The following is a 21,565-nucleotide window of genomic DNA, read 5'->3' as shown; positions in this document are numbered from 1 at the left end:
GACATGAAATCATCAGTTTGTGAGGTTTCCTGAGTGGGATGAGGCTCACAGAACAGAGGACAGAGATCAAACGAAGGCCACACAGAAGGAGGCTGGGTCAACAGGAATAAAGAATGCTTGGGACACCAGGTGGCAAATGCAGATTGTTGTCACAGATTGTTGTCCTGTGCTGTGCACAGGGACATTAGGGAAGCCAGCAGCATCTAGTGCATCCTGTGGACTGGGAGGGATGGGGGAGCCTTTCTAGGGGAGGTTAGGACAGAAGTGAGTCTTGAGTGACAGTCTGAGGGAACAGAAAGAGCCTAGATGTGGACTCAGCAGGACTCTGCCCCACCACTGACCTGGGATGAGTTATTGAACCTTTGAGCCTCATCTCTGAGAGTTGTAACACCTTCCTTATATTGTTTAGGTCAGGGGGCTGGTGCAGAGATACAAGCTGTGGCTGAAAGTGTAAGGGAAAGTGGATGATGGGCATTGAGGAGGGCACCTGTTGGGATGAGCACTGGGTATTGTATGGAAACCAATTTGACAATAAATTTCATATTAAAAAAAAAAAAAGAAAGTGTAAGGAGCTCACTCAGCATGCATTCCAACTCCTCTATAGTTTGCCTCCCTAAAAAGCCAGAAACCACATTCCCCAAACTTCCTGGCAGCCTGGTTCAACATGTGACCCAGATGCAGTCAAGCATTTGCACCTTCATACAAATAGGCGGCAGGAATGAGTAACATGGCTGCTGCTGGAGGAAGCAGCCGCTTGCAGCAACTGCAAAGGTGGGGACATCCAGTTCTTCTGGGATCACTGGGGTAGAGCTTCTGGTGTCTGGTTCCTAGGCTCACAGGAACCAAATGACACGCAGCAGTGATTCTGCTCCAACACTCCTATGATACAGTTGGCACTGCTCTGTGAGCCTTCCAAACTGGGCTTTCTGGCCCTCCTAAAGCTTGTGTTGTCTCCTAATATCTTATAACAAACCCCTTTCTGCTTTATCAGCACAGAGTATACTGTTTTCTGCCAGTAAGAAGCCAGACAGATGTCATCCTTCTCCCCCAAATCCAGGCTGTCACCAACTCCAGTTAATGCAGTATTTTCAGCCCGTCCACTTCCCTCCTTCCCGTCTGCTGCTTCCCTGGTTCAAAGCGTTACCATCTCTTGCCTAAGTCCCATGCACAGGCTTTTCATCCACAGCCTCCCAGGGCTGAGTATCTCTCTAAGCTCAGTATCACCCCTACTCCAATTCGTTCTCCACACTGACACCAGAGACATCTTCCTAAAGTGCTCATGACACTCTCAGTGCAAACCCCCCTCCCCACCCACATACTCTAAGCTTCAGCCACGTGGGGTCACTTTCTATTCACAGACTGTACACTTGGTTCTCTTATCACTAAGCTGGGTGCATTTGCTCTTTCTGCCTAAAGCACTCTCCTCTCCCCCACCAGAACTTTTACTCGCATTTCAGGTCTTAGGAAACATTTCTTGACACCTCAAGTTCAAGTTAGGGGCCCTTGTGCTTTTATAGTATCTCCAAAACATATTGTACATGGTGCTTATTTATCTGGATTCCTTCCTGGACAAAAAGCCCTATGAGGGCTGGAATCTTGTCTGTTTAGTTAACTATGCCTCCCAAATCTGAGACACAGCCTGAAATACGTGGCCACTCAATAAGAATGAATTAAGTAGAGAATGGCACCAAATGCCCCAGAAAGGTCTGAAGTATAAGGATTGACCATTGTCCGTGAGTATTGGCAACCTGGAGGTCACTGATGACCTCAGCAGGGGAAGTTTCAGAGAAGTGGCAGCCAAACCCAGCTCCCGTGGGAGCAAGGGGGACACAAACATTGGAAGGCCATTGGTTTGTCACATCAGGCCTCACTCTGTAGCTGACCAAGTTGTTCTGATGATGTCAGTGGGCAGGACAGGCAATGGAAACAAGAAGGCATCAGACCTACAAACTGTTCAAATTTTAATTTTTTTTTTAAAATAAGAACAATAACAGATTATAGTTAACCTATAATAATGAATCCAGTCTGGATTGTATTCAGCTTTGTAACACAGTCATAAAGTATCATTTTTCATATTATTTGAAGGAGGCAGAGGGTCCTGAAGACAAAAGTGTTCAGGGCCCCTAAGAAGTGGTAATGCAGCCCTGAGCAACTTTGCTGACTTTCCAATCTAGTCCTGTTTCTGAGATTCATTTGTCACGAACTAGGTCACCCTCTTTCTTCTCTCGGTCTTTGGTTCCGCCCCTGGATCTTGTTCTTCCTGGGTTGGTTTGGATGGGGGCAACCATATCCTCTGATATCTAACAGACTGTGGTTCAGAAAGGTCTTATCAGAGGGCCCTGACAAAGGAAAAGTGACACTGTTTTTCATGATTTTCACAAAGATATTGGGTTCAGCCTTTGGGCATGTCTGTTTCTGTTTCTGCTCAGGGCTAATGAAGCCTGTAAAGATACAGTAAAGATACAATCTTCCTGGAACTGTTGAGGGAAGACCCAGCCAAAACTCTGCCAACACAGTGCAGTGTCGGGCGGTAAGTCCTGACTTTGCTCGGTGAAGTCGTTAGTAACTTCCATAGATGACTGGATGGATGAAGTAACCCAGGGAAAATAAAAAGATTCCCTGGGTGATGATGACTTCCACTCCAAGCTCATTAAGAGGAATAAAGAAAGCTTAATCAGAAAACATGCTAACTTGCACACTCCTTTCCCAACAAGGTAGGCTTTGTTCTAAGTAGAGGTCTAATTTGCTTTAGACAACGCAGAATATCAAACTGGGAAATTTCTCAACTTTACAAAAATCTCAGCATCTAGAAGAGGTAAAGTTTCTGTGAAGCCCATGCTCAGTATACAGGGAGTTGCAGACAGAGGTCAAAACAAAGACTGTCTTCCAAGGCTTTTCCTTTTGGGAACCATCTATAGCTAGGACACGAGATCCCAGTTTGTGGGAAATGGAACTAAAAGTATGCATGCTCCCACCCTACCCCATTCTATGGCTCTAGAGCAAATGTTATGTCTGCTCAGAGATTCTGCAGATAGAGTTTATCATACGAAATCATTAATGCATTCACCCTCTTAAGCTCTTTCAGAGCATGGGATGCTGGTATTGCAAATGTGAATAAAACTCCATCCCTGCCTGCTTTGCTGGCACTTTTTGTAGCCTGACGTCTTACACATTTACTTGTTTATGTCTCTCTCCCCTCACTCCTTGTACCAATACAATTGTAATCTCTATGAGAGTGGGGACTTTTCTCTTCTGCTCACTGCTCTAAATTTAGTGCCTAGAACAGTGACTGGCATTGCTAGATAAATAATTATTGCGTGACTTTGCTGAATGAATGAATGAATGAATGAATGAAAGAAATTATTTTATAATAATTCTTAATCCTGAGCAAACTGCTAAAAAGATAAGCCCATGAGCTCCATTCAAAGAAGTTTTTATTACCATTCCCTAAGAATTTGGCTTGGAGAGCATTTATAAAGATGCGGTAAAGTTAACATGGAAACACCAACACTGTTCTTCAATAAAAACTTCACATAAATATGTAACAGGCATTGCAGAGCTCTACATGTACCTTTTACAGGTTATTCACTTTGAGGAATTTGAGTTTCATGTGAACTAGTAATTGTCTTTTGTAACTTTTAAATATAGCACTTGCCAGCTCAATAATGTAATTCACCTTTTAGCTGTTTAAAGTAGTAGTTCCTTTGTGCAAAACTAGATCCCTTCCTGGGAAAGATTAATCTGTTTGCAATAATCTCTGCATATGTTCAAAGACTGGTTGGCCTGTATTGACATTTAAAAAGAAAAAAAGACTTGAATTCTGAAGCAAATCAACAAAGTCTCCAGGAATGAGCCATATGGCTTTGTAAAATAATCTGATAGATGGAGTTCAGCCTTAAGAATAGCAGGTATAGAGGGGGGCCTGGGTGGCTCAGTCGGTTAAGTGTCCTGCTCTTGATTTTGGCTCAGGTCATGATCTCATGGTTTGTGAGATCTAGTCCTGTGTCAGGCTCTCGGCTGACAGCACGGAGTCTGCTTGGGATTCTCTCTCTCCCTTTCTGCCCCCCTCTCTCTGTCTCTCAAAAAACAAAATAAAACAAAACAACAACAAAAAACAGGTATAGAAAATTACCATGTGGAGTGACTGCCTCTTGATGCCTGGGATTCTATTATTGAAGAGTCATTCCTTTGGGTCTCAAATGTCCTCTTAATCTTTTGAGTTTTCCCATATAGAGAACAAAGATACTCTAAGCCATTATTTGCTAACCATATACCTGGAGGAACCTGACAGAATTATGAATTAATGAAGCGGGGGAATGTATGACACCAGGGAGTTGAGGCGGGTGGTGAGGCGGGGGGGGGGGGACCATGAAGTATAGATGCCTATGCTACCCAGTTTCTAGCCAGAAACACCTTTAGACTTTTTATTTAGAAGGATGGCTATCTATCTGCAGATGGGAATGGGATGGGGATGGGGATGGTAGTGCTTGAAGCTAAGTCTGCACAGCAGTTTAAATGAAATAAACACAACATCCATTTATCACATCAAGGAGTGGGGAGAAAGTTACTGATGGAAATTATATAGAACAACAACTAAAGCTTCCCTAAGCTCTATCTTGTTTCTATCCCTGGCTCAAGTCCATTGTTGTCCTGTGAGAACTGGGCCCAGTATTTTACTGTTAGAGCAGTTGCACTTTCTAAAGAAGCGAAAAATCCCAATTTTTATGGGAAATGTCCTGGCTTTGCTGGTGATAGTTTAGGTCAGGGAGTACAAAAAGACCACCATGATAAGGTAACATCTGAGTACAGTCTTGAGGAGAGAGAATGTGAACCACAAGCTAACAGGGGTAAGTGTCTCCCAAGGAAAAAAAAAAAGAAATACTCAGCCCTGCAGTAGGGGTGTGTTTGAGAGTCAGCGAGTGGCCACTACGTCTGGAATGGATGAAATTGGGGGAAGAATGGAAGAGACAAGGGCAGAGGAGAAGCAAGGCAGGGAGGTGGGCAGGCAGAACACGTAGGTGCAGACAGGTCTAGGAAGGCCATTAATCAGGCCTTGATGGGGGTAGCACAGGAAGCCACTGGAGGGCTGTGACCACAAGAGTAGCATGAACTAACTTGGGGGTTCTAAAGTTAGAACTGCTCTGGCTGATGCTGGGGAGAGAATAGTTTATAAAGGAACAAGAGAAGAAGTGGGGGGGGGGAATCAGAAGACATACTGGTTTGGATGAAGTTTTGCAGCGACAATGTTACCCAGGTTACAGTGGCTTTAAATTGAAGGTGGTTTCTCTCTCACTCCTAAGTCCAGAGGTTTGAATCTAGAGGTAGATGGTAGTTTTATTTACCAAGTCCTCAGCAACTGGAAAACATTCAAACTCATTGCTCTAAGGACTCACCTGGGGCATGAATGCAGATAGAAACGACTAAACATAAGAGCGCTTCTCTGCAGGCTAAGGAGTCATCTGTGTAACAGGAAGCAGGATGAGGACAAGATAAAGTGGGAGCTACAAAGGGTATCTTCTAGCTCTCTCTTAGAAAGGATCCCAGAAATTCCATAGACATTTTTGTTTACATCCCCTTGGCTACACCTAACTCTAAGATAGATTAGAAAATCCCACATTTGGAAGACCAGGAACCCAGATAAAAATTCTACCAGTACAGAAGTGGGGGGATAGATATTGGGAGGGAATGAACAATTTTGATCATAGGCTACTGTTGCAGCAATCCCGGTGAGAGATGATGGTGATGGAGGGTGTGAGAAGGGGTTGACTTCTGGATATAGTTTGAGGTAGAGGCAAGAGGATGTGCTGTTGCACTGGATGTAGGGTGTTAGGGAAAGAGAATAGTCAAGGATGATGAAGGTTTTCACTTAAGAAACCGAAAAATGGAGTTACTTTTATTGAGCAGGCTTAAGAATAATCAGGAGTTTGATTTTTGGGAAAGTTGGTTTTAACACCCAAGTGGAGATGTCAGAAAAGCAGTTGGATGTACAAGCCTGGGGTTATAGAGAGAAGTCTGGTTTAGAAATAGAAACTTGGGATCTGTCTGTATAGATATGGTATTAAAAGCTATGAAACAACAAAATCACCTAGAGAATGAGTGTAGATAGGAAAGAGGAAACAGAAGATACTACGCCCAAGGCACTCCAAAATTTAGACACTGGGAAGATGAAGAAGTGACTAGTAAAGAAGGCAATCAATCAAGAGAGAGGGCTCCTTAGAAGCCAAGAGAGTAAGTATTTCAAAAAGCAGTAACACACCATATCAGATTCTGGTTGAATAAGATGAAGATTAATAATTGAGCATTGAGTTTGGCAACATGAAGCTTGTTGGTTATCTTGATATGAGCTGTTTCTTTGACATAGTGAGGAAGAAAGCCTGCCTGGAGTGGATTCAAGGGAGAATGAAATTAGAGAAGAGAGTAAATACAGAGTTTTTTTTTTTTTTCCTCGTGGGACATACCTATAAAAACCATCAAATAAAGGAGATAGTAGTTGAAGGAGGGTGTGGAGTTAAGTTTTTTTGCTTTTTTAAAATGAGATTTATTGCAGTATGTTCTGTATGTTGATGGGAAAGATCCAGTGTGGAGGGAAATTCTGAAGATGCAGGAGAGAAGGGAAAGAGCTGAGGAGATGAGAGGAGATGGTGCCCAGTGCACAGATGGAGGTTTTGGCTTTAGAAAGGAGCACAGACAATTCACCCAGGAAGGAAGGCAGATTACATGGGAACAGATGCAGGTAGGCAGTCGAGGCGGTGGTGGGAACTAATGGAAATTCTCCCCTCATGGCTTCAATTTTCTTGTTGAAATAGAATTCACACTCATCAGCTGAGAATGAGGAGGAGGGTGAAGGAACTGGGGTTTGTGGAGAGAAAAGAAAATATGAAATAGCTCTGCAATAGACTGATCTGGTGAATGGACTACGGAAACGTGATAGGATTGCTGGGCAGCACTGGACTTGAGTTACGTCAGCGGTCATAAATTTAGTATGTGAGCATGGGAGGAGGTAGAGTTGGATGTCAGCAGAGTTGGGTGTAAGCAGAGAGAGAGAGAGGGCAGAGAGGGGTGATGGGGGAGGGAGAGGAGGGGTTAAGGAGAGGGGTTAAGAGTACGTTAAGAGTCATAAGGAAGAAGAGGAGACCATACAATGTAATCTGCTCATGGGATCCCTTGATGGGGTGGGGTGAAGGACAGTGTAATAGAGGTCTTGGATTCAATGGATCAACCATAGCCTTCCTCTGAAAAGTTGACTAAATGTGCAAGATAGACATTGCTGCTTTTTGACACATTGTGTTGGAGTATGCTAAACTGCAATTAAAATAACCCCCCAAATTTCAGTGGCTTAGAAAACAAAAAGCCATTATGATAGCATTCAAGTTGATGTCAGCTTTCTTCCACAGTCATTAAGGACCCAAATTGATGATGCTTCTGCCAACTTCAACACATGACACCTGGGGATCATCTAAAGCCTTGCCACATCAGTCAACCAGCAGTGAAAAAAAAAAAGCATAGAGGGACAGGTGTGATGGGCTTTTATGAGTCATGCTGGGAAGTGGCATATGTCATTTCAATTATATTCCATGAAAGATAACTTAGTCACTTCTCTGCAGGGGATGCTGAGAAATGAAGTCTACTAGCTGTGTGCCCAGAAAGAAGGAGAGAATGGATTTTTGCAGGCAATCACTATTTTCTTTCAAAAATTTTAATGTTTATTTTTGAGAGAGAGAGAGAGAGAGAGAGAGAGAGAGAGAGAGAGAGAGAGAGATAGAGAATGAGCACAAGCAGAGGGGGAGGGGCAGAGAAAGAAAGACAAAGAATCCAAAGCAGGCTCTCTGCACTGTCAGCACAAAGCCCGACATGGGGCTCGAAACCACGAACCATGAGGTCATGACCTGAACTGAAGTTAGACACTCAACCGACTGAGCCATCCAGGTGCCCTGCAGGCAATCTCTTTTGTAGCGAGCAATCTCTGCTATTAGCCCCTATGGCCAGCATAATTCTTTGCATAAAACATCCATACTCACTACGGGAGAAAACCCACAATTTCATCTAGTTGTTGCATCTAATTCAAAGTCTAGGATCTCTAGGAGATGCTCAGACATCTCCTTCAGGTCCGTATATGATTCCTCAAGGTCCAGGACCCTTCAAACTAAAAGACAAGTTACCTATGCTCCATCTGCCCACCCACTATGTAAAGAGGACAGGATAACCTCAATAAACATTCCTAAAGCAGTCCCTGGTGCACAGCAATGATGGAATCCTGTTGAGGAGGTAATGGAAAGACCCTCAACCCCTAAAAGAAAATGTCTTCATAGACTTTGGGTTGGTCCCCTACAAGGAACTTTCTTGTCCATTGTTCTCAGTGGCCCTGGGCTCTGCCTTCCTGGAGAATATTCTTGTCCATTTTCCTCATCTCTGTGTATGGAGTGGATATTGTAGAGTATGTTATTAAGAGTTGTGTGCCTTTGAAAACCCACTTTCTACTGGTGCATGAGAGTAATATTATAGACATAAGCTTGTGGTTTCTGAGCAATAGAATTTGCTCAAAAACTTGACAGGTTTCTGACTTATTTCCAGTCAGTTTAATGTGGTAGTAAATAAGCCTCCAATTCTTTTATAGACTTGCCCTAAAGCCCTCCTTGTCCTCATGGAATCTACATTGATGTCTGAAATAGGCTTGAGTAGCAAGGCAACATCCTTGGTAATATCTTTGCCACAGGGGTTGTGTCTTGTTTTTCTTTCCTTTTCTTTCTTTCTTTCTTTCTTTCTTTCTTTCTTTCTTTCTTTCTTTCTTTCTTTCTCTTTCTTTCTTTCTTTCCCCTTCTTTCTTTCTCTTCCCTTCTTTCTTTTCTTTTTTTTCTTTCTTTCTTTCTTTCTTTCTTTCTTTCTTTCTTTTTCTTCAAATCTTATCTTATAATATTTGAGGTCCAGAAACCGTCAGTTTTCCCAGCCCTCAGAAGCCCTGAATTTTGAAAGTCTTTTTTACCCCATTCCACTTTAGCTGGCCAACTAGTCAATTCTTGCCCGAGTTCATCTCCTTCTTGTAATACTTTGCTAAAAGTAAAAAACAGCAGCCAACAAACACTAATATTATTTCTCTTTCTAACTGCTTTCTGTTGAGCTACAGACTTAATAGACTCTTGGCTCTTGGTCTGCCTTCCAAATTATCATAGATGATAATTTTATTTATTTTTCCCCATGGATAACACAGGGCTCTAGCTTTCCAGCTTTTGTTTTTTTTTTTTTTCCTTTTGTTTTTTGTTTTGTTTTTTAAGGGAGAGAGAATGTGAACAGGGGAGAGGGGCAGAGGGAGAAAGAGAGAATCTTAAGCACACTCCATTCTCAGCACGGAGTCTAACACGGGGCTTGATCTCATGACCCTGGGATCATGACCCGAGCTGAAATCAAGAGTCACATGCTCAACTGAGCCAGCCAGATGCCCCAGCTTTCCAGCTTTTGATATCCATTTTCTTCCTTCTGTCTGAATGTCAAGCTAATACCGTACATTTTAGGTGCTTGTTACAGCACTCACTTTTAAGTACTGATTTCTCTGTTGATTAGGGAAGATGGTAAACAAATAGACGCCTAAAATTGGGTGGCTTAAATAAAAATGTGTTCCTCTCCTACAAAGGGAGTTTAGGTCTGCAGCTTGACTGGCATAGTTTTTCAGGGATTCAGACGCGATGGTGAGTCGGCCATCTCCCTCACACGGCTGCCAAGGTTTCCTTGTGGTCGCCTTCTCAGACAGCGATGGAGATAAAATCCGTGTAGAAAAGACCAGATGAATGCGTGATTCTTTCTTCTATTAGTTTTCAAGATAATGAGTTGGTCTCCCAAATCCTTCTCCAAATATGACCTATTATTTGATAAGAATAACTATAAATGTGTAAAGTTAAATATATTTGATAGAGTAGCAGTCTATTGTAGCCAATATCTTCATTAAAACTCAAACTGTCCCATTTCTTGCCTTGGGGAGACACTTCAACTTGGTTCCTTTTAACATGACCCTTATAGGGTAACAACATGTTCCAGGATCATCTTGTATATTTCTTGACACAGTCCTGAAATAAGTCACATCTCTAAGAAGCCCTTAGTTCAAATTGTATTCTGGGCATTAAGGATGCTCAGTGCTACTGGGTTAGGTTTTTGTTTCCAGAAAGTTTCAATGGCCACATCTAGGAGCAACCCACTGACATCATGTACACCCAGACTGTGATCTTGAAATGAAGGTTTCTTGAATATACATACATATATATTCTTAAGTATAAATTTGAATTATGTCAATATAAATTAATTCAATTCAAATTTAGGACAAATGAATTGTTATGTAATTTCTTCTAATTTACATCTGTCTCTTCCTTTTTCCATACTAAGAATCCCTTTTCTCTAGAACACAGGTAATGATAGAATTAGAAGAGGCCATAATTATTAATTTGTTTTATCCTACATCATACACAAAGTTTGTCCCATGATACCAATTTCAATACAACACCATCAAAGGATTGTTGAAAACAATTTTTATTTTATTTTATTTTTTTGAGAGAGAGAGAGAACAAGTGGGGAGGAGGGCAGAGGGCAGAATTGAGATGAAGGAGAGAATGCTAGAATCACCTGGGAGAACTCTGTTCAAATTATATACATTCTGACCACTCCAACCTTCTAATTCAGACATCAGAAATTTTATTTGAAGGACAAAGTTAGATGAATTATTGTTAATGTAGTATGAAAGCATATGAAGATCCAATCATATTGTTGTCTTACTACTTCTAAGAAAAGGTATACTCATTATTCTTGGGCCATGGGACAAAGGTTGCTGGACTTATAAGGGCTGAGCTCTTCACAGCCCCCAGAAAAACCTTTGCTCTATCGTGAGATCTCTAGTAGGCCACGAGGAAGTAACAGGCAGAGGACAAGAATGTGGCAAACTTAAAATTTTTTTTTTTAAGTTTATTTATTTTGAGAGAGAGAGACAGAGAGAGCAGGAGCTGAGGAGGGGCAGAGAGAGAAGGAGAGAGAGAATCCCTAAGCAGTCTCCTCACTGTCAGTACAAAGCCCAGTGTGGGGCTTGAACTCACGAACTGTGAGATTATAACCTGAGCTGAAACCAAAAGATGGATGCTTAACGGACCAAGCCACCCAGGTGCCCTGAGAATGTGGCAAACTTTAAGTCAGAGACAGTTTCAACCATGTTGGAGAGGACTGAGCAGGCACAGAGGGTGACAGCCTGGCCACCATGGAGCACACGAGCATCAAAGCTGGACACTCAAGTGAAGGGCCAGAGCTGGACAGCAATATCACGTGGAGCCTCAGGGCCTGGATCCTTCACCATTTTTCCAGCATCATATAACCTCCAGTAGGGGTGAATGAAAGAGCCCCAAGAATGACTGAAGCTTTCTCAAACTGAGCACCCCCCACCCTTATCCCCAGGCCCTCTGAGAATCACGGATGTAAAAATTCCAGAGTCTCTTTCTTAAGAAAGGATCTTTCCTAAGAAGGGCCCTTTTGGCAGGTTCTGAGTTCCAAAGTTTTCTCTAGTAACTTTGGAATGGCTTATGTTTATTAGATGCAGTTTTCCAGGTACACCTAGATTCAATCTGGAAGAGACCTCCAGCCTCATGGAACCCTCACTTCACAGATGAGACAAACTCAGGATTTGGCCAAAGTTTCATAGCAAGAGTGTCGTTTCACTAGGACTAGAATTCAGGTCGCCTGCCTCCCATCCCATTCCTACATCCATCACATGCTTTCCACTTCAGTAAAGGTAACTTGATCCAGAAGCACAATTTATTTCTAACCTCCTGCTATTAAATGTTAACTGCTTCTCGGTTTGCATTCAACTTATGAAATCACATCGTGAATGTACAATGGGAGAAATTCAGCAGGATGAATTCTTTACTTTTGGACCCCCTACTGTTCTCACATATATTACTACAACTCTCAACAGGGAATTTGAGTTTCGAGGAGACAGTGAAATAAATCCTGTGGAGTCATTACATCATGTACAGCCATTGTGGGATAAACATCCATGGAACACACAATGCCTCTGGCAGGCTAACAGCTTGTTTTGAAAGAGGCTTGTCTTTAGAAAAAGATATTGAAAGGGAAAACAACTTACTTTTGTTTTTGATTGAAAAACAAGGCAAATTTAAAATGTGTTAGTGTGTGTCCTTATTTGTGTCTGGTAATTTCTTGCAAAAACCTCAGTCATTCATATATAGATCTGTAGTGGCACATCCCAAATGACTGTCAGGGAGTTTGGGTCTCTGAGACATTTCATGAGAACACACATGGAGAGCTACAGCCTATGCCTCCCTCTTGGAGTGTCATTTTGCCCATTTGGCGTACTAAAGGCTTTGGAGGTCCTTTTATTTAGTCCATTTGCAAAACCTCTTTGGCCATGGAACCCCTGTTAATTCTTTTCATTTAATACCCTTAGAACTCAAATTCCAGATAATACTCTTTGGAAAGTGCTGGTTCATGATGACTCTCCAGGAGCTTAACACTCCAGGAGGGGCATTTTGGGTCACAATGGCTCTCTGTGGGGGTCTGATAAACGTAGCTCATGCTGTGAACCCATCACCAAGGTGACCTTTGACATCAGCAGATTCTCTTAAGTATGTCACAATGCGACAGTGTCTTTCAACGTCTGTTTCCAATTCCTCCATGTTTGAATTACTCTTAATGAGTATTAGCTATTAACCATGGTTGAGACCTAGACCTCAGCAGAGACACCCCTGACCCTCCAGCTCCTGCTTTCATGCTGACTCTGTCACCATGGCAGAAACCTTAGTATTTACTCTGTGTTAACAAGATGTCCTTCCCCCAAGCATCAGGAATTCAGTCCATGGAAGACTTGGATGCTCACAGATTACTTTATCCTTCCTTGCTTTTTATCCCTCTTCATTCTCTTCTCCAGCCCCTCAAAGGCCATCTAATTTCTCCTCGATATATGCATGCAATTTTGGAAACTACTTTGTTTTGACATTGTCCTTGGGAGGACTCCCCTTATACCCCAAGTATCAAATACGTAACGAAGTGTTTCCACCAAACTGATGGAATATTCTTCCAAGAAGAATTCTGATTACATGTTCCCATAACATCATTATTGAAACGACATATATATAAAAAGAGAGGGAAGATGCCAATAATAGTGCTTGCTCAGTGCATGCAAGTTCCTTTCTCCCTTCCTCTTTCTGTTGGTCTGGAAGTGCCACAATCAACTCTGGCTGCCCAACCATGTGAGAAGCTTTTAAGATACATCTGGGCTCAACTTTTAGAGATTCTGATTTAAATGATGGAATCCATGCATCAATTTTTAAAGCACCCCAGGCTATTCGATTGTAGACATTAAGGTAGTGTTTCACTGATTCAGAACATGGAACCGATGAAGGTGAAAAATGCCATCACTCACCAAATTATAAGAAAACAGAAATATTGAAAGATTCCACAGGCTGCTAATGTACCTGGTCACTCACAGCTTCTATTGAACTATCTACCTGATCATCCATAGCTCTTCAAATACAGCTTTCCTACCAGATGCTCAGAAGTGCAGGACAACATAGGGATTTGTCTCAGTTTGTATCCATTGAACTTCACTCTAGTGAGAAGGGGAAAATACATCTGTAACATTGGGACCCTTTCTTTATAGCTGTCACTAGTATGATTTTATAGTTAAAATTTTATAGCCTGGGATGAATATTCAACCAGCTTCCACGCACCCAGTGCAGGGCACTAGACCACTAGTAGTTGACTGTTAGGGCCATTCCTTATACCAAGTATTTTAACCTGGGCTTCCTTAGAAGCACAGCTTAACGCAAAGGGCTGATTCCAATCCCAGAGATCAGTAGTGAAGGACATGGAGAAAACAGAAGGGATATAAGGAGAGCTAATATGAGGATTTGTTAACAAGCAGGCTGCCACTAGGTGTGACTGACTGCTCAATTCTAACCCAGTGGGAAACTGATGAGCAGTATCCCTTGGTTATCCATTTCGTACGGATGACTCACCTAGAGTCTGGAAGGGACAGGACTAGAAAACTAGGGACGAGAAAGTCTGGGAAGAGGTATACAGATTGGCCCATAGGAGTGTGCACAAAGCATGCAGATATAATTGCCCACAGAAAACACCTACTTCAAAGGGGTGTCTCAATAGCCAGAGGGAAAGGCTGACTCGTGCTGAGTAGGTCAGCCAATCTGTCTCATTGATTTGCCTCTGTGCTGGACAATGGGCCCAAGAACAGAGTGGTCTTGTGGCAGAGACAGAGGCTTGTACAGGCTCCCTCTGACCTAGCTAATGCTACTCTTACATGCCTAACTTGCCAGGAGCAGAGACCAAGGAGATCAGCCAACCTTTTGGAGCAGGTGGATTATAACAGACATCTTCCATTCTTGGGTGACAGAAATGTGTCCTTTACTTGAATTGATATTTAATCTGAATATGAGTTTGCTTTATGAAGAGTTTACACATAGTTGTATTGTAACAACTATGGGCAAACAAAGGCAAGGTAAACAAGGACTCAGACTCCTCAGAGATAAAGGTCAATGTCACTTCACTAGTTCACCAACCCACACCAGTGTCCTCTTGGTCGCTCAGACAAGAATAATTTCCTAAAGCACAAATTTGATCATGTCATTCTAGCTTAAAACTTTTTAATGGCTGCTTATTGACCTTACCATAAAAGTCCAAATTATTTATCTTAACTACGACACTCTCTAAGATTTAACTTCTGCTTCTTTCCATGCTTTATCTTTTGCCACTTCCTTCTTCACGGTCAGGCTACGACAACACTGAACTACTTTCATTTCCTTAAAATGGAGCCAGGCCTTTCTATCTGCTGCCCCTTAGCCTGAAATACCCTCTACCAGTTGATTAATGCCTACTCAGCTGTTAGATCTCAGAGGAGGCAGCACATGTTCTTGGACGTTTTCCTGGATGCTGTAAAATTGAGCTAGTATTGGTCATGCCCACTGACCCTTCTTAGCCCTTGCTGTAATACTCACTATGTGGTATTGTGTATCCCTGGATCCCCTATTAGACTATAAGCTTCCCATACTCCAAGCACCTAGCAAAAATTAGGCACTTGACAAAAATGTTGAAAGAATGAACGAATCAAGTGTTTTTCCTTTCTCTCTATTAAGTTGTTTACTATCCCTTATGATATCATTTAAAAAGATGGGTGTACTTTTCTTCCCCTCACATGCTTCTCCAAAGTACTTAAGAAGTAAATGAAATGGAATAGAACAGCATGAAATTGATTGAGAACTTTGCCAGGGGTAAATTTTATATCGCTGGGCTTAACCTCTTATAGCTATCACGTAGGATGAATAGACTAAACTGCATATATAGACTATGTGCAGTAAGTCAGAATGACAAATGCCACATGATTTCACTTATATGTGGAATTTAAAAAACACAACCGATATTAAAAAAAAAAAAAGCAGAACGGATACATAAATAGAACAAACCGATAGTTGTCAGAGGGAAAAGGGTGGAGGGAATGGGAAAAATGGGTGAAAGGGAGTGGGGGGGGACACAGGCTTCCAGTTATGGAGTGAATAAGTCACAAGGACGAAAGGTACAGCACATGGAGTATAGTTAATGGTATTGTGGTAGCGTTGTATGGTGGCAGATGGCAGCTACGTTTGTCGTAAGCGTAGTATAACATATAGCCTTATTGAATCACATCCGAAACCAAGGTAACACTGTGTGTCAACTATACTTCAATAAAAGTAACTTGCAAACCATTTAGCATTCTTAGTTTTTATATTTCAAAAATCCGTTGTGATATTTTTATCACAAGAGTGGTTGCAAAACTGATCATGCTGTCTCTTGACCATTCACCTCACTGATGGCCTTGAGCTTTATGTGGTATCATAATAATTAGAATTTAGACTTCATAGTGACTCTCAGAGAACAGCAATTCAATATGGTCGGTCCCTGCTCTGCTGTTAACATGGGGTCCTCAGGAGAGAGTGGCAGTCAAGTATCTGCCCCATGTATCTGTAATGTGCACACACATGTCCCATGAAATTAGAGGGACAAAACTCCCCTGCATCTTGATTCAATGGGGATCAATCAGATTTACTGTAAGAGAGAGAAAGACAAAAAAACCCAAAAAACCAAAAAACCCTGCTCGAACAAAACGGAAACAAAGTCTATCTAGTATGGTGGTCAGAGTCACGGTTTTGGGACTCAGATATTTGAGTTGAAATCTTGTTCTGCTTTTAGCTTCTCCAAACTTCAGTCCTTTTGTGTACAATGGAGATAAAAACATCTACTTTGCACATCCTGTGGGGGGAATTAAAATATTGGATGTAGAGTCCTCAGCACATGGTCCACTTTCATTGTTCTCACGGAGGCTATCACTGATGAGTTCTCAAGAAACTGGGACAATAAGGGAATCTGATCAAAAGAGGTTCAGAAACCAGAATATTTACAAAGGGATTGGCAGGGCCGGGTGGGGCGGGGCAGTGACGAGAAGGAGGGGGTGAGAGGCAATGAGGGAAGTGGCGGCCATTTTCTCTAAAGTAGTTTTTATCAAACCACAGCTTCCAATCTGGGGGTCAGAAATCTAGGCAACCTAGGAGCCAGCAGTGCAGAAATGAGTTGTGATAAGCTCAGCTATATTATGGAAAACATTCTCAGCAAACTCCAGGAGAGACATAGCAGGAAGATCCATGGCTAATGTGCCGCTTTTACAGGACTTTCACAACTCACTGGGGCACATGGGGACGTTGTGTGCATTTGCCTACTCATAAACATATAATAAGCACAGTGACTCACTTGTCAAGCAGAAAACTTGAGCTTTTACAGTAAATCATCTCCTTACAGCCAGCCTGGAGTCAATGGGAGGTTAATTTATCATTAATTCATTTCAACATTCACCTGGTAAAAAATGCCACAGATGGAAAAGAGTTAAATGGGCTTTGGAACTTTTCTTGATGTAAGAATTCATAGCCATAAATAAAGCATACTAATCTATTTCTTAGGCTCACGCACGAAGGTTTAAATGATCAGTATAAAATTAGTAGTTTATTATTCACCAAACACTTTCATATCCAGTTTTTCATTTGTACTGAATAGTAAATACCATTAGATGGGTAGGGGAAATGTTATCTCCATATTAAAAATGAGGAAACTCAGCCTCCGAGAGGTTATCTGGTTTGCTCAAGGTTTCACAGAACTAGTAAATAAAGGAACAAAAACTCTAACCCCAAACCAACAAAAAGCCCCAGTGGACATCATGGGTGCTGCTGTCACGTTTGCTCACAACCCCGTGTGCCTCGATTGATTTTTATTATAGATGTTTGGCAGGCAACGTTGCAGTACAGGAATTTAGACGTGGGCCTACGTTCAGACATCTCATGGATATTTCCCTGATTTAGCCCATGAGGAGAGTGTGACTATAACTGAGAAATGGAATACTTGTCTGTTCCTCATCCAGACATCCTTCTCCACCCAGCTTTGTGCTCCAGAGGCTGACCTCATGAGCCACAGCAACACAATTCCTCACCTCTGGCTTCCTAGCAGTTCAGTTTGTTGAATAGGGAGCTCCTGCAGAAAACTGGAAGGAGGGGAGAAGAGAAAGGTTTGGGTATCTGTCCCTTCCCCCAGCTGCTATTTGGAGCCTGTATCCTTAATAAAGGTCACAGCTTCAGGCCAGCCACACTCTGCAGACAGCCCTCTGCGCCTCCAGGTTTGGGAACCAGCCCCTGCTTTTGCCCCTTCAGCTCCAGCGGTGTCTTTGTCTCTGGCCCTTCCCGACACTACCTTTCAGGATGCACATTGTGGAAAGTATCTGTCCTTGATGCGGAGGAGTCCAATTTCTCCCCTTTCAGAAATTAAATAAACTGGGGCGCCTGGGTGGCTCAGTCGGTTAAGTGTCCGACTTCGGCTCAGGTCACCATCTCACAGTTTGTGGGTTCGAGCCCCGCATCAGGCTCTGTGCTGACAGCTCAGAGCCTGGAGCCTGCTTCGGATTCTGTGTCTCCCTCTCTCTCCCGAGAGAGGAGCCTCCCCGGCTCATGTTCTCTCTCTCTCTCAAAAATAAAAAAATAAACATTAAAAAAATAAAAAAAAAACCCAAATTGGATAAACCTATATCCCTTTCAATCGAGAATAATGCAAGGTGTGTGTCTGATGTCACAGGTGTATCTGGACCACACAGTCTAGAAGGAGCACTCTCAGAAACAGACTCTCCTCCCTCCCTCTCTAGATAACCGCATTCTGACTTTCCTTTGAGAAGCCACCCTCTCTTCCTCTTTCAGTCTCCAAAATTAAGATGTGACCGCCCTACACTCCAGGAGCAGGCATGGTCTATGAGAGTTGAGAACTGTATACCTCTAACCGTAACGACTGCTTTAAAGTGAGGAACAAAGTCAGGGGAACCAGAATCATGATTTTTGCCAAAAGTATCAGGAAAGAGACTCTCTTCCCACTGGATTTTCTAAGCTGTGGAGCCTAAGTCTGGAGGTTCCAGGAACCATCTTTGACATGATATAAAATCTTCTAAAATACAAAAGGCAGAACAGGAAGATGGCAAAAAATGTGCTCCTGGCAACATGAGCTGAGCATCTGAATTCAGCCATACCTGAAATTGCCCCTGGACTTTTCTTCTCTAGACCAATAATCTTTTTTCCCCCTTCAGACGGTCTGATTTGTCACGGGCCTGCAGTAGAGGAAAAACTCTTGACCTGGTAGATGTGAACCTTATTCCAATCTCTGTCGTGGAGAAGTTGTGGGATCTTTGGTAATTTATTTTACCTCGCTGGGCTCAGATTCCTTATCTATAATAGAAGAAACATGTAGTAGATGTTCTTCAAATGCCTTTCTAGAACGAAATATGGAGGAGGAGAAACAGTGGCCAATCTTCTAACTCAGGTAGAACTAGGAAGGAAGTTAAGTCTTGTTCCAGCACTTTCAGGATAGTAGAGGGGCCGACCTGTTCTCGGTCCAATCAAGGCTACTGCAGAGAAAGACTATACCCAGCCCTTGTTAGCCACATTGATATTCCTAAGAGATCCCATGTCGCCCTACCCCCTTCAATTCAATCAACCAAGTACAGCACGTAATTTTCATATCTCTCTTCAAATCTAATCACATCAAATGACCAAATACATATTCAGTGCCTACTATAAGCAAGATGTGGTTATAGGTGTTGTGATTATTAGCATTCTGTCTTTATGTGTATCTTCCTTGGAAGAGACTGAATTCATTTTCATCAAATGAATGCCAGAGAAACAGATGAGCTTTGGAGAAAACAGGAAGGACACTTTTGAAGAGTGTTTAATCCTCCTTATTATCCACCCACCCATCCTTCCAGCACCCAATGACCAGGATATTGTTTCTAGGCTCTTCACAGTAGCTCGGTTTTCTGCTGTTGTTTCCCAGTGGATGAAACTTTAGCTTAAGTAAGCTAGCCTTATGTAAAAAATGAGTGTACCAGCATAATCCTACACAATTTGCCAAACATTTGTTGAGTTGTGAGGTCACATTTTTACAGACTACATTTGCATGTGGGAAAGAAACTTATTCTCCTGCCCTGGAAACTCCATTCCCACTGATGGTGGGGAAAAACACTTAAAATTTGTACAAGGTATTTCAGTCTCTGCTGGCTTATGCAATCTCTTAAAGACTTGTTTAGTATCTTTTGGATAAACAGTCAAATCCAACAAGACTCCTGTTGCCTTTAGGACTCCTTTTAGATATCCCACAGAATGGCACCTCCCATAAGATGGCTCTTGGGAGGAAAGGAAAGCTTACCTGTCCTCTCTGCAGAGGGGGAAGGGGGTGATGTCTACCTGCTGGTCCTGGTGCTGGCTGCTCTCTGGTCCTCTCTGGCCTTTGAGAAGGTATCCTGCCTGTCCATCTGGCATCTTCCTGATAGTCAACATGACTCATGATCTGACCTAGTAGGGGTCTAGTGTTCCCCCTAACCTGTGTCCTCACTCTATCTGCAGATCTTCTAGATCTTAGCAGTCTGCTCCATCCTGTCCTGGGTCTAGGTTATCCACCTGCACCTTCTGCCACAGAGATCACATTTCCCCCGTGGTGATCCATGGTAGACCCATTGGCCCTCCTCACTCTTCCGTACCCTCCCACCTCTAGGAGCATGTGAGAATGCTTAAATACCCTCCTTGCCCCTGCCCCATGAGTCTACCAATCCCCAGGTATCTTTTTTTGCATAAGCATGGTATGCCCCATGTCTATTTTCCCGTTTCTTGCTGTTTTCCCATTTTGGTGTGGGAGTTCCCTGAAGATGGTCCCCTCCCTGGTCCCCAAAAAGACTATGGAGCAGAAACCCTCTCTGTTTCTGACTTTTTTCATTGACCTCTCCAGGTGTGATGTCAGGGACATGTCCTCTCTCTTGCTCTAGCTTTCTCTACCCTATGGCTTTCTTCTAGAATCAGACGGTATATCTGCTTCATCTTTCTGTCCAGTGAGACATCACAGAGTAGTATTTTCTTTCATGAACTATGACTTTTGGACAACTCCTTCCTTTTTCCTGGGCAATAAACTGGGCTTTAATGATGGAAGGGCATTGAGAGAACATCACTTATATGGGAATGGAAAGTGTAATCACTTTAATATCTTCTAAATATGATTCCTGCTACATCTAGAATGTATAGAGCTCTATGCTCTTTTCCAGGAAGGGACCTAAGCATTGGTTTGAAGGACACACAGAGGTGAATAAAACATGGTTTCTGCTCTCAAACAGCTTTTGACCTAGTGGAGGGGATACAGGTGAACACCACTAGCTAAGGCATGGCAAAGAACCCACATGTGTCCTCACCACCATGCCATGAGACCAGAGAGGGGAAAGACTGTCTAGCTTCCTTAATCTGACAGCTTTCAGTCTAATTGCTTCTTGTCAATTCCGCTAGTTGGAGACCATAGCCAGAAACCTTTTCGGTCATGGTTTTTGAGTCTTGATGATTTCTGCCTCTTAGCAGCCACAGGTTAGGACTGAACTCGAGACAGGAAGGGACCCACAAATATACCCCTTGCCTATGGACCGTATGCCAGTTGTATCCTTACTGTGGGAGAGGTTGTACCTTTTTTCTGGGGAGGGGTAATTGATAAAGAAGGGCCTGGGATACGGCTGCATTATATTAGAGCAGGAGTTCTCAGAAGTATGGCCCGCCTACATCAGTTCCTGGGGAACTTGTCAGAAATGCCCCACCCCACCCCTACCGGATCAGAAGCTCTGGGAATGGGGGTGTGAAGGAAAACCCTACCCAGTTTTTCCCTACAGTATGTGTTTTGCGTGTCTTTTTTTACTACTCACACAAAACACTCCACTTCTGACACTTCTGGTCACCACACGTGTGGGAATTTTTCTCCACAACAAACAATTCTGCGGCACGAGCTTGGTGTCCCGCGATGTAACGCAATTCTGATGCTGTCTACCTGGAGACAGGGTCGGATCCCACTGGTTGAGGACTCAGTTCTCCACGACTGCTTCCACCCACTTCAGATGCCAATTGCAAGTGGTAGGTTTCAGGTTACCCACAACTTCTGTCTGATCTGACTACAAAGCAGGCTCCCATAATCCCTCCTCGGGTTCCATTCA

General features: G+C 42.8%; 1 protein-coding gene across 10 annotated transcripts in view; it reads right to left on the bottom strand.

Annotated features, from left to right (window-relative positions):
* Positions 1 to 21,565, bottom strand: part of GPR65 (G protein-coupled receptor 65) — a 127,380-nt gene that overhangs the window by 71,877 nt on the left and 33,938 nt on the right. The gene's annotated exons all lie outside the window — the stretch shown is intronic.

The sequence above is a fragment of the Panthera tigris genome, chromosome B3, assembly GCF_018350195.1.
Source record: "Panthera tigris isolate Pti1 chromosome B3, P.tigris_Pti1_mat1.1, whole genome shotgun sequence".
Taxonomy (NCBI): domain Eukaryota; kingdom Metazoa; phylum Chordata; class Mammalia; order Carnivora; family Felidae; genus Panthera; species Panthera tigris.
Note: the sequence above shows the minus strand (reverse complement) of the source record. Positions and strands in the feature narration are given on the sequence as shown.